Here is a 10,316-nt window from a genome sequence, read left to right on the forward strand (position 1 = left end):
TAGCTGCATCTTTTTGTTTTTTTACTCTGCCATATTACTTGGTTGCCCTTTGCGATGTACAATAGCCAAATGTCCATCCACTATCTTCTCAGGCTCTTGCCCAATTTGCAGATTTTTAGACAAAGAGGACATTTTAGGAATATAAAAATGAGGAGAATAAATTATAGATCTGACAGAAAATAATTACAGAAGCCAGAGTACTATCATTATAGAAAGGAATTTAAACCCGGAGTAAAAGTGCACCAATAAAGTGAAAACTAGAGTCTTGCACTTTAAATGGCCTACATTTTGCCATGTGTCAAGCCCCTAATGGTGAGTATTTGCATTTGCCAAGTGTCACACCTCAAGTGGAGAGGATTTTGACTTTTGGTAATTAATTTTATTTGGATGTAGTTAATTAAGAAAGAGAATGCAAGAATAAAGAGGGAATTGACACTTGGATGTTCATTTAATGTGGTGGTTGGCATATTTTGAGCATTAAAGAGAGCTCTTCCTCCCCCTATTTTCTTATTTCAATTCAGCCAAAGAGGGAAGAGAGTGAAAAAGAGAGAGCTTGAAGTGGAAACAAAGAGAAAGCAACCATATTGGATCAAGTAAACTTGGAGTTAAAGTTAATAGTTGATTTTATGTTGTTCCTTGCTTGATTTCCTTAAGTTGTATAGTTGAAATTTCTGATTTTATTCCTTGTTGGATGTTGGACAAATTGATCATTGAGTAAGGGAGGAAGTTTTGTTGTTAAATATAGTCAGAACACTATGATTTAAGATGGTTACAAGTGGTTTGGTGTTGTTTTGGAAAGATTTCTTTGTTGAAACTCAAGAGGTGCGGTTCGGTCACTTTGAATCTGGAAAAAGGAGATGTCTTTTCTTAAATCCAAGTATACATTTGGAATCTACATGAAAAACCACGTAGGAATGAACCAAGGGAGAATTTTTAGGGCTAAGGAAACAAGCTCTAAAAATTTAAGAACAAAGATAGAAGCTTTCAGGAGTTTAAAGAGTTACTTGAGTTGTGTTGTGATTTTTATATGGTATGGTTGGTAATCTTGCTGCCTTTTTGTGGTTTATCATGTTAGGATTTATTAATTGTGGAGGAGAGGAAGAAGATCAAAGAATCATGGAAGCTTTTGGATCAAGGTAGTGGGATTTAATTAGCTATTAATGTTAACTTTGCACTGTTATTTATGGCATGAATGCTTGCTATTATATGGTTGAACTATGATGTTTGTGATATGGTTGCTCCTTGCATTTTGTTGCCTTGGCTATTGCATGTTGAGGTTGCCTGTTATAAAAAGATTAGTTCTCCTATTATAGCTAATGTTAAAGTGCTTTATAATAATGCATGTTGATGTTTTGGTTGATTAATCTTGCTACTGGGATTTCATTGAAATCTCATCCCCTATATGTGACCTAACATTTTAGGGGCTAAATCATCAAAAGGGAAGCTGCCAATTCAAGGGTAATTGTGGTGGTGAACCATGAGGAAACAATTATATTTCGGTTATATATAAGTATGTATATTTGGTGTTGTAACTCTAAGCAGGATGCTAACTTGGAGCTATGTTTTTATTAAGTTCCTGAATGAATTTCTTCACAAAATTTGGTATGATTAAAGTTCACATCATGAACTTCAGACCAATAGATAGCACGTTAAAAATAGCCAACTATACAATTTTTGGTGATTTTTCAAATTTAAGGTTCAAAATCTGGAAAAAGGATTTTTACCAAAAGGATAGAGGTGACTGTCACAAAAATCTGGGACTTTCTCACAAGGAATTAATTTCCAAGATTATTTTTTTTTGAAAGAGAATTCAAAGAACTTTTCACAGAATTTTGAACCACTCTATTTTGATTTTTCTAGATTAAGTTATGATTTTTTGAATTTAGACCAAAACTAGATTTTTACTAAATGAACAGTAAATCTGAAAATCAGTGTTTTTTTTTTTAAATTAAGCCCAAGACCATCCAATATAATCTAAAATGGCTCTAATTGAACTCTAAGTCATTCTAGAAGTAAGATATAATGCCAACTGCTTCTCTAGAGATTAGTGGGCACTCTACCATGAAATATTCTCCAAATAAACACCCAAATCCTTTTAGCGCCTTTCCATCTCCAAATTAGTTTATAAATCGAACTACAAAGAAAAGCAGGATTTTCCTCAATAAGGTAATAAGCACTTTTAATGCTGAATAACCCTGTACTTGAGGTTTTCTATATTAAAACATCTTCTCCAGTAGAATCAAAAGGAGGAATCACACTAGCAAGTCTTGCAAAAACGTCAACCGAAACCAGATTATGCAATTTAGACTAGTTCCATGAATCATATGTCATCCAATTAGCCACCACCCTATTTTGCTCTTCATCAAATAGGTCCCTTACACAAAGGTATTTAATTTTCCTATTCGGGAATAGCCAAAAGTCAGTAAAGAACCGAATTGATTTCCCCTTCCTGAGTTGCCACATTGATCCTTTATCCACCACTTCTTTTTGTTTGCTAATAAACTTCCACAATTTAGAATCTCCAGGTAAAGCCGTAAAAAGATCTTGTTCATTGTGCAGCATGTACTTCTGACTCAAGACCTTAGACCACAGCCCTTTTTCTCCTGTCAATAATCTCCAAGCTAACTTTGCCAGAAAAGTTCAATGAAGATTATTTTTTTTAAACCAAGCCCTCCATAAGTTTTTGGTAAAGTAACAGATTGCCATCCTGTAGGGTGATAACCATTTTTATCTTGGTTATGACCCCAAATGAAGTTTCTTTGAAGCCTTTCTGTCATCAAAAATTACTTTGGGGGATCTGAGAGACTTGCATGGGATAGAGGGGAATAGAACTCTATACAAATTTGGCCAATGTAATTCGTCTAGCCATGGATAAACATTCAGCTTTCCAACTAGCTAATTTTGTTCTTACCCTTTCGACTATGTACTGGAACTTTTCTATAGGTCTTCTATTATTTGAGAGAGAAAACCAAGATACCTCCCAATCTTAGTTGAAACTTTCATCTGTGTCATATCTTTAATCTTCCTTTTAATATTAGCATCCACTCTAGGTGAGAAATAAAGGGAAGATTTGCTTTATTAATTTGCTCTCTTGAAGCTTGAGAAGATCCAGAATTCCCTTCATACAAGAAACTTCCCCTCATTTATAGCCTCACAATTAGACGAGATAATCTGTCTATGCATAGCACAAAGAGAAGAGGAGATATTGAATCTCCTTGTCTGAGGCCTCTTTCAGTAGGGCTACTAATATAAGCCAACCCGCGGGTTGCAAGTTGGTCCATGACGAGTTGAACCCATATAGGTCAAGCTAAAAAGGCTCGTTTGAAGGTGGGTTAGCTTTTAGCCAACCCTAACCCGCTAAGGTGGGTTGGTGTGTTGGCTTGCCAACACGCTAACACTTGTTTTTTTTTTTTTTTTGAATTTTTTACTATTTTTTTCTTATAAAATATCCAAAAAAAATAAAAATTCTTATTTTTCCTTAAAATATTTGATTGAAGGTACCAAATAAATTATATAGGTATTTTTTTTATTTTTTAGATAGGATGTAATATATAATAACTAAAAAATTAAAAAAAAAAAAGCGGCTTAGCCCGCGGGTTGGCTGGCTAACCTGTAGCAGGGTGCAAGGCCTGACAGTGTGGGTTAAAAAGGCTTGTTTACTGGCAGGTTGGCTTTGGCCGACCTTAAGCCATCATTTTTGGTGGGTTGGCGGGTTGGACCTACGGGTTCAACCCATATTACCAGCTCTATTTTTCAGGAATAAAATATTTAGTAGTAGAACCATTCCACAATATCAATCAAGTATTTGATGATTTGATAGAAAAAGTCCAATAGGCCTGTGGATATATTTTACCGAGACAACATGCTGAATTGAATACAGAGTCTTAATGGTGATAATTCCTTCTTAATTGATGGGTGGAATTAATGTTATGTAATAGCTTCATTTATGCAATTTGGGATAGGAATAGCCTAACTCTTACATCATTATATTGTGGAACTGGTTAAAGTAATTAGAAGGAGAGGCTATACAAAAGATGTAGTTTGGCAGTTCATCCGTAACTGTTGTGAGCCTCCAAGAATGGTAACGTTTTATTAAATGGAATTAAATTGAAAGCGTGTAATAAAAATCCATGTGATCCATGTCGTTACATGATAATTTAGTTGTTATTGGTGTGAAAAAAAGTGTTTTATTAGTCATAAGAAGGTCACATTATTGTCATCAGTGTGGTGGAAAATGGTTTTATGAATTAAATTAAAAGCGTGTAATAAAAATCCATGTGATCGATGTCGTTACATGATAATTTAGTTGTTAGAGTTGGTGTGAAAAAAAGTGTTTTATTAGTCATAAGAAGGTCACATTATTGTCATCAGTGTGGTGGAAAATGGTTTTATGAATCTTCATTGCGGTGCAACATTACAGTGGAATCATTGCGGTGCACCTCTCACTATTCATAGTTGGGCTATTCTATTTGACCTTTAATTATATTCCCCCTAATGCAGAATTGAAAGAAAAAAAATACATATAAAACTAATTTCAAGTTAGGAACTTGACATATCGAAAGAATTAAACAGATTTCATTAAGTCAAATCTTAAAAAAATAGAACTCTATTAAGTCTACGCATATGGATAGAGCAGCATTTTGAATGCAGGCAAGAATATGAAGTTTACATAAATTACAAAAACAATACAAAACTCCCTTCCAGTAAAGAGCTTAATATTTTCCAAAAATAAGAAACAAATTAAGCCAACAACCAAATGTCTTTTGTGTTGATTGACAATATAAGAACCTAACCTCACATAAGCCATGCAAACTAAATTATGAAAAAGAAATCATTACAAAAACGTTACCTTCACATGGCTCATAAATTTCACCACAGGTTTTCTCCAAATACATTAATTAACACATTACAATGATGAGGGTGGAATGCATTTTGCAATAAACGCTTCTGCATTTGGCAATGTAATAGACCGGCAAATTAATTGGTGGTAGCACTAAAGATGACAGTTACATGGCATTAACACTATTCATCAATACCATTTAAGCATACAATCATGGGCATTACCATCTCGTGCCACCATAGTGATATAGATGTTGCACCTACTTGCCACTTTCCATAAAATTGTACTTAGTAAAAGACTATTGTTGGATTTTAAATCAAGATACTAATATCAATACCATTGCTGTCACATCCCAAAAATTTTCACCTGGTTATAAGGGATTAAAAATTGGGATGAGGGTCAATGTAGGAACTAGACGGGGAGATGAAACAACTTTTGATGTGAAACCCCGAAGAGGTTCGGGCTGGCATTTTCGTAAGTATTAATTTAGGAAGGGCAAAACGAAAGAATTTGAGAAAAATTTCAGAAAATCCCCAAAAAATGGGAAAGTGGAGAGTAGGGGTTTTGGAAACTCAGTTGAGGCCCGAAAGGTGAAATTTCGTTGAAAATGAATGATTACGGAATTTCCCATAAATAGAGGTTTTTCGGAAAATTACTGGGAAAATGAAGAAAAATAATTATTTTAATGAGTTAAAGGCCTCGATAAATTTGGAAGATTGATGGAAAATTGATCCAAATGTTTATTTGAATTTATAAAATTGGTTTTAGGCCCTGGAAGATCAAGGATTAATTTTAGGGAATTTATTTTCCCGTAGTGACACTGATAAAGGCCTAACCGGGGAAAATTCAAAATAAATACCTAGAGATGGTGAAAAATTCTGAAAATTTTTAGATCATATTTTCATATTAAAAAGTGAATTATCATGGAAAGAAATGAATTTTTGGATGTCTGGAAAAATTATGAAATGTTACTAGTGAATAGTAACCGATAAAGTTTCTAATTGGTTTGAGATAGTGATTTGGTTTGTGGGTCATCTTTTTGGGCCAACCCAAACCATTTGTGGGGCCCACAATGGACCTATTAAAGGCCCAATTTCATGAACTTTCCAGATTCCACCATTTTATTAAATAAAATGTGAAATTAAGGGATATGTTCAAATCTGAATATTTTCACACTTGATGGCTGCCACATAACCCCATTGAGCTGTCCCAATTCGTGCAAATCAAGAGGGAGAAGGAAAATGGAATTTTTCTATAAATACGCCTTGAAAATACATGAAAAATGTTAGAAAATTGGGAAAAATAAGGGGAAACTCTGCCACTGTTCATCCGGCCACACTTGCACGAAATTTTGAGGTGTTTTAGGTAAGAAATCATCCAACCTACTTCAAGGAAACACTAAGGTATGTCCAAGCATCAATATCCCTAAGTTTTACATTGATTAAACAAGGATTTTTGCTTGGGAAAATGCTGGAAAAATTTGAAAATTTCAGTTGAGATATGTGATGCTTAGGGAAGGATAGAAACCTTAATAATCAAGTGGGATAAGCAAGATTAAGTGGTGTGTGGATTGATTTTTGGAAGAAAGCCAAGTTAGGGTTTTGGTTCTTCATTTTTGTTTTGCACTGTTCATGCAGAAGCAATTTGAGTTTGCTTGATTTGATTATTCCAATGGATTTAAAACATGTTTTTGTGTAGGGATTTAATGTTGGAAGATGTTTAAAATCATTGGAATCAAAAATAGAATTTTTGGAAGCATATAGCGCCCTATTCGGCCAAGTGAGGATCATGGGGAAGGAGTTTGAATTTTAAAAATCTGATTGCACCATTGGATTCCTCATGAAATGTTGTGTAGGATTGGGTCATGAGAAGTTTGATCCTAAAGGAGAAATCATTTTGTTGAAAATCAAAGAAAAAGGGGGGAATTGTTAAGTTAATGTTAAAGTGTTAGAATTAAGTTGTTTTGAGATTAATATGGCCTATATTTATACTTGGTTTAATAGGCATTAAGAGGAGGAATTAAGGAGAAGCATTGCTCCTTGGAGGAATTAAGTGGACAAGCTTTGCAAAGGTAGCTTTGAATTATAGTTTGATTGTTTATCTTGCTTGTTTGTTGTGATTTGTTGTTGCTTGGATTTGGAGGAACTTTGTGGTGATCTTGATTGTTTGATTGACATTGGTTATGCTTTGGCCAAATGCTTTGTAGTATGTCAATGTGTCACACCTTACTATTATATCCACTTAGGTTTCATTTAAAACCACTTTAGACCACATTGGATGGTCTTGGGCTCAAAATTACATGGACAAACGCTGATTTTCGGATTTTTACTGTTAATCGGGTAAAAATCCAATTTTTCTGGTCCAACTTCAAAAATTCATAACTTATTCCACAAAAATCTAAATGGGGTGGTTCAAAATTCTATTTAAATCTATTTAAGTCTTCTTTCAAGGAAAAATAATCTCATGATCCATTTCCTTATGAAAAAACGTCAGGTTTTTGTGAAATGCAACACTGTCCATTTGCTAAAAACCCTTTTTCCCAAATTCTGACCTTTAAATTTGAAAAATCATTATAAATCGTATACCTGGCCATTTTTAACGTATTAGTTATCAAATTGAAGCTCAGGATGTTATCTTTCATCATACTGAATTTTGTGATTAAACACGTTCGGGAGCATAATCAAATAGTTGCGTGAACATGGCAATGTCAGTGTGCTTACAGCACTGTTAGCTTAATATATACATAACCAAAAAGGGTCCACGAATTTTATGGCAAGAAACCATACTTTAGTCTCCAATCTATAGCTTGCTCATAGGAGTTTTAGGCCCTAAAATGTTACATTATATTTGGGGGATGAGATTTTAAGAAATCCCAGTAGCAAGATCAATCAACCAAACATTAACATGCATCATTATAAAGCATTTCAACATTAGCTATCATAGGAGAATTAATCTTTTATAAATAGGCAACCTCAACATGCAAGGCCATGGCAACAAATGCAAGGAGCAACCATATCACAACATCATAGTTCAACCATATAATAGCAAGCATACATGCCATAAATAACAATGCAAAGTTAATATTAATGGCTAATTAGATTCCACTACCTTGATCCAATGCTTTTTGTTTTTCTTGTTGTTCCTTCTTGCTTCCACAAGTGCCAAACCCTAACATGGCAATCCACAAAAAGGGTAGCAAGAATCATCAACCATTCCTTATAAAATCAATAGCATAACTCAAGTAACTCCTAAGCCTCTTAAAGCTTCCATCTTTGTTCTTGAATTTTTAGAGTTGGTTTCCATAAACCCTAAAAATTCCCTCTTGAGTCAATCCTACATGATTTTTCATGTAGATTCCAAATATCTACTTGGATTTAGCAAAAGAAAATTCCCTCTTTCAGTTTCAGCTTGGCCGAACCACTATGGTTCACTTTCCAAAAATTACAACTTTGATTCTATAGCTTCCAACTTTTGTTCTTTAGGTTTACCCTACACCATTTTTTATTTTGAACACAATGGAAGCCTCAAAACTTTGAAAAATACATCCTAGGGTTCAGATCTTGTTTTGGCCAAAATAGATCTCAAGCAACATATCAAAGAAAACACTTCAAAATCAACCTACAAACTCTTGTAACCACTAGGATCTAACATGCTTTGAAGTGTTCTAGCAAGATCTAACAACCAAACTCCCTCCCCTACACAAGAAGCATTTCGGCGAGCACTCAAAGAGGAAGAGAACCAGAAATTTGAACCATACAACTCAAGCAAACAAGGCAAGGAACAACTTAGAACCAAAAACTTACCTTGGATCTCACTTGTATGCTTAAAGTTGATGCCTTTCTCTTGGTTTTCCTTTGAACTCTCTCTTTTTCCCTCTCTTCATGCCTTGCACGAAATATGGATCAGATTTAGGGGGAGGAGAAGCTCATTCAATGCACCAAAATATCCCACCAACCATCGTTAATGAGGAGCCAAGTGTTAAGTGCTTAATTAGTCTTAAACCTCTCTCTTAATTAACTTAAATCATAATGTAATTAAATTCCAAAGTCAAGATCCTCTCCATTGGTGGCTTGACACTTGGAAAGCTTTAATTACCATCCATTAGAGGCTTGACACATGGCTAAGTGTGAACCATTTGAATTGCAAGACTCTAGTCTTGCTTTATCGGTGAACTTTTACTCCGGGTTTAACTTCTTTTCTATAATTACAGTGCTCTGGCCCTTGTAATTATTTTCTGTCAGATCCATAAATTATTCTCCTCATTTTTATTTTTCCAAATTGCCCTCTTTGTCTCAAATTTAATTTTCCAATAATTAAATAAAAAGGAAAACCAATTTCCTTCTCTTCATTGATTTTTCCACTTTCCAAAAGAATTGGGAAAAATCCTAGATACTTGAGGGTCTTCTTTTAATTTCATAATCTCTTATAATTCCTTGGGATATCATAGAAATTTTCTTGGGATTTTATTCTTCTTAAATATATTTATTTGGAATTTTCCAAATAAAGACCTTAAATTAGCTTAAATTGCCCTTAAATTCCTTTGTAATTTCTCTAGGGGCAAATTGGTCATAAAACTAATTTTATAATCCCATATAATTCTCAAGGAACATTGTCCTTATTTGTCCTTAATTTTCTGAGACTCGAAATTATTTTTCCACAATTATTCTTGACTAATTTTCCTTAATTAGTCAAACTTTTCATAATTGGCTTGGAAAATTATAATAATTATTTTCCACCAAAATTATTCTATTTCTTCTTGTCATTTTTTGTCTTTAAATATTTAGAAATATTCTTATTCCTAATTGCCATATTACCGGATGTGACACAATGTGGATGATATGATGTTCCTCTCCTTGCCTGGTATTTGGCATGAATTCCTATGAGTTGGGAATAGTTTGGATTACATGAACATGTCACAATTGAACTTGCATTGATTTACATGATAATTATAATTCATATGCTACTGGGATTTCTTTGAAATCTCATTCCTCCTAGGTCATTCTATGCACTAATTAGGAAATGGACCAAGCATGGATCAAGGCAAGGAATTGGTATTGGGATAGTGGAGCAATATGTAATTAATGTTGTTATGTTATATTGGGTAAGGTATCATTGAACTTTATGTAATGATGGTATCTAGTTATGGATGATGTTATAATGTGTATTATACTTTATTCTCATGCCCTAATGTTAAAGTTATGCATGGGACATTATGGAATGGACGTGGAAAAAGAGAAAGGGATAATTAGGGGATAGAAATTCCCTAAAAAGTACCAAATTTGTGGCACATAAAATAATGAGCAATTGTGAGAATCTAGGCGTGAAATTTGATAGTCTAATAGATCTCATTTTTATCTTTAAATCAAGTAGTAATTCATCAAATTCGAAGTGTGTGCTAAGAGTTATGCCCTTCTAAAGTTGGGCAAAAATACTGGAAATTAAAAAATTTACCAAATAAACAGTACATTTTGATGAA

The sequence above is a fragment of the Neltuma alba genome, unplaced genomic scaffold (genome assembly GCF_004799145.2).
Source record: "Neltuma alba isolate B1F8T4 unplaced genomic scaffold, ASM479914v2 tig00010087_pilon, whole genome shotgun sequence".
Lineage (NCBI taxonomy): Eukaryota > Viridiplantae > Streptophyta > Magnoliopsida > Fabales > Fabaceae > Neltuma > Neltuma alba.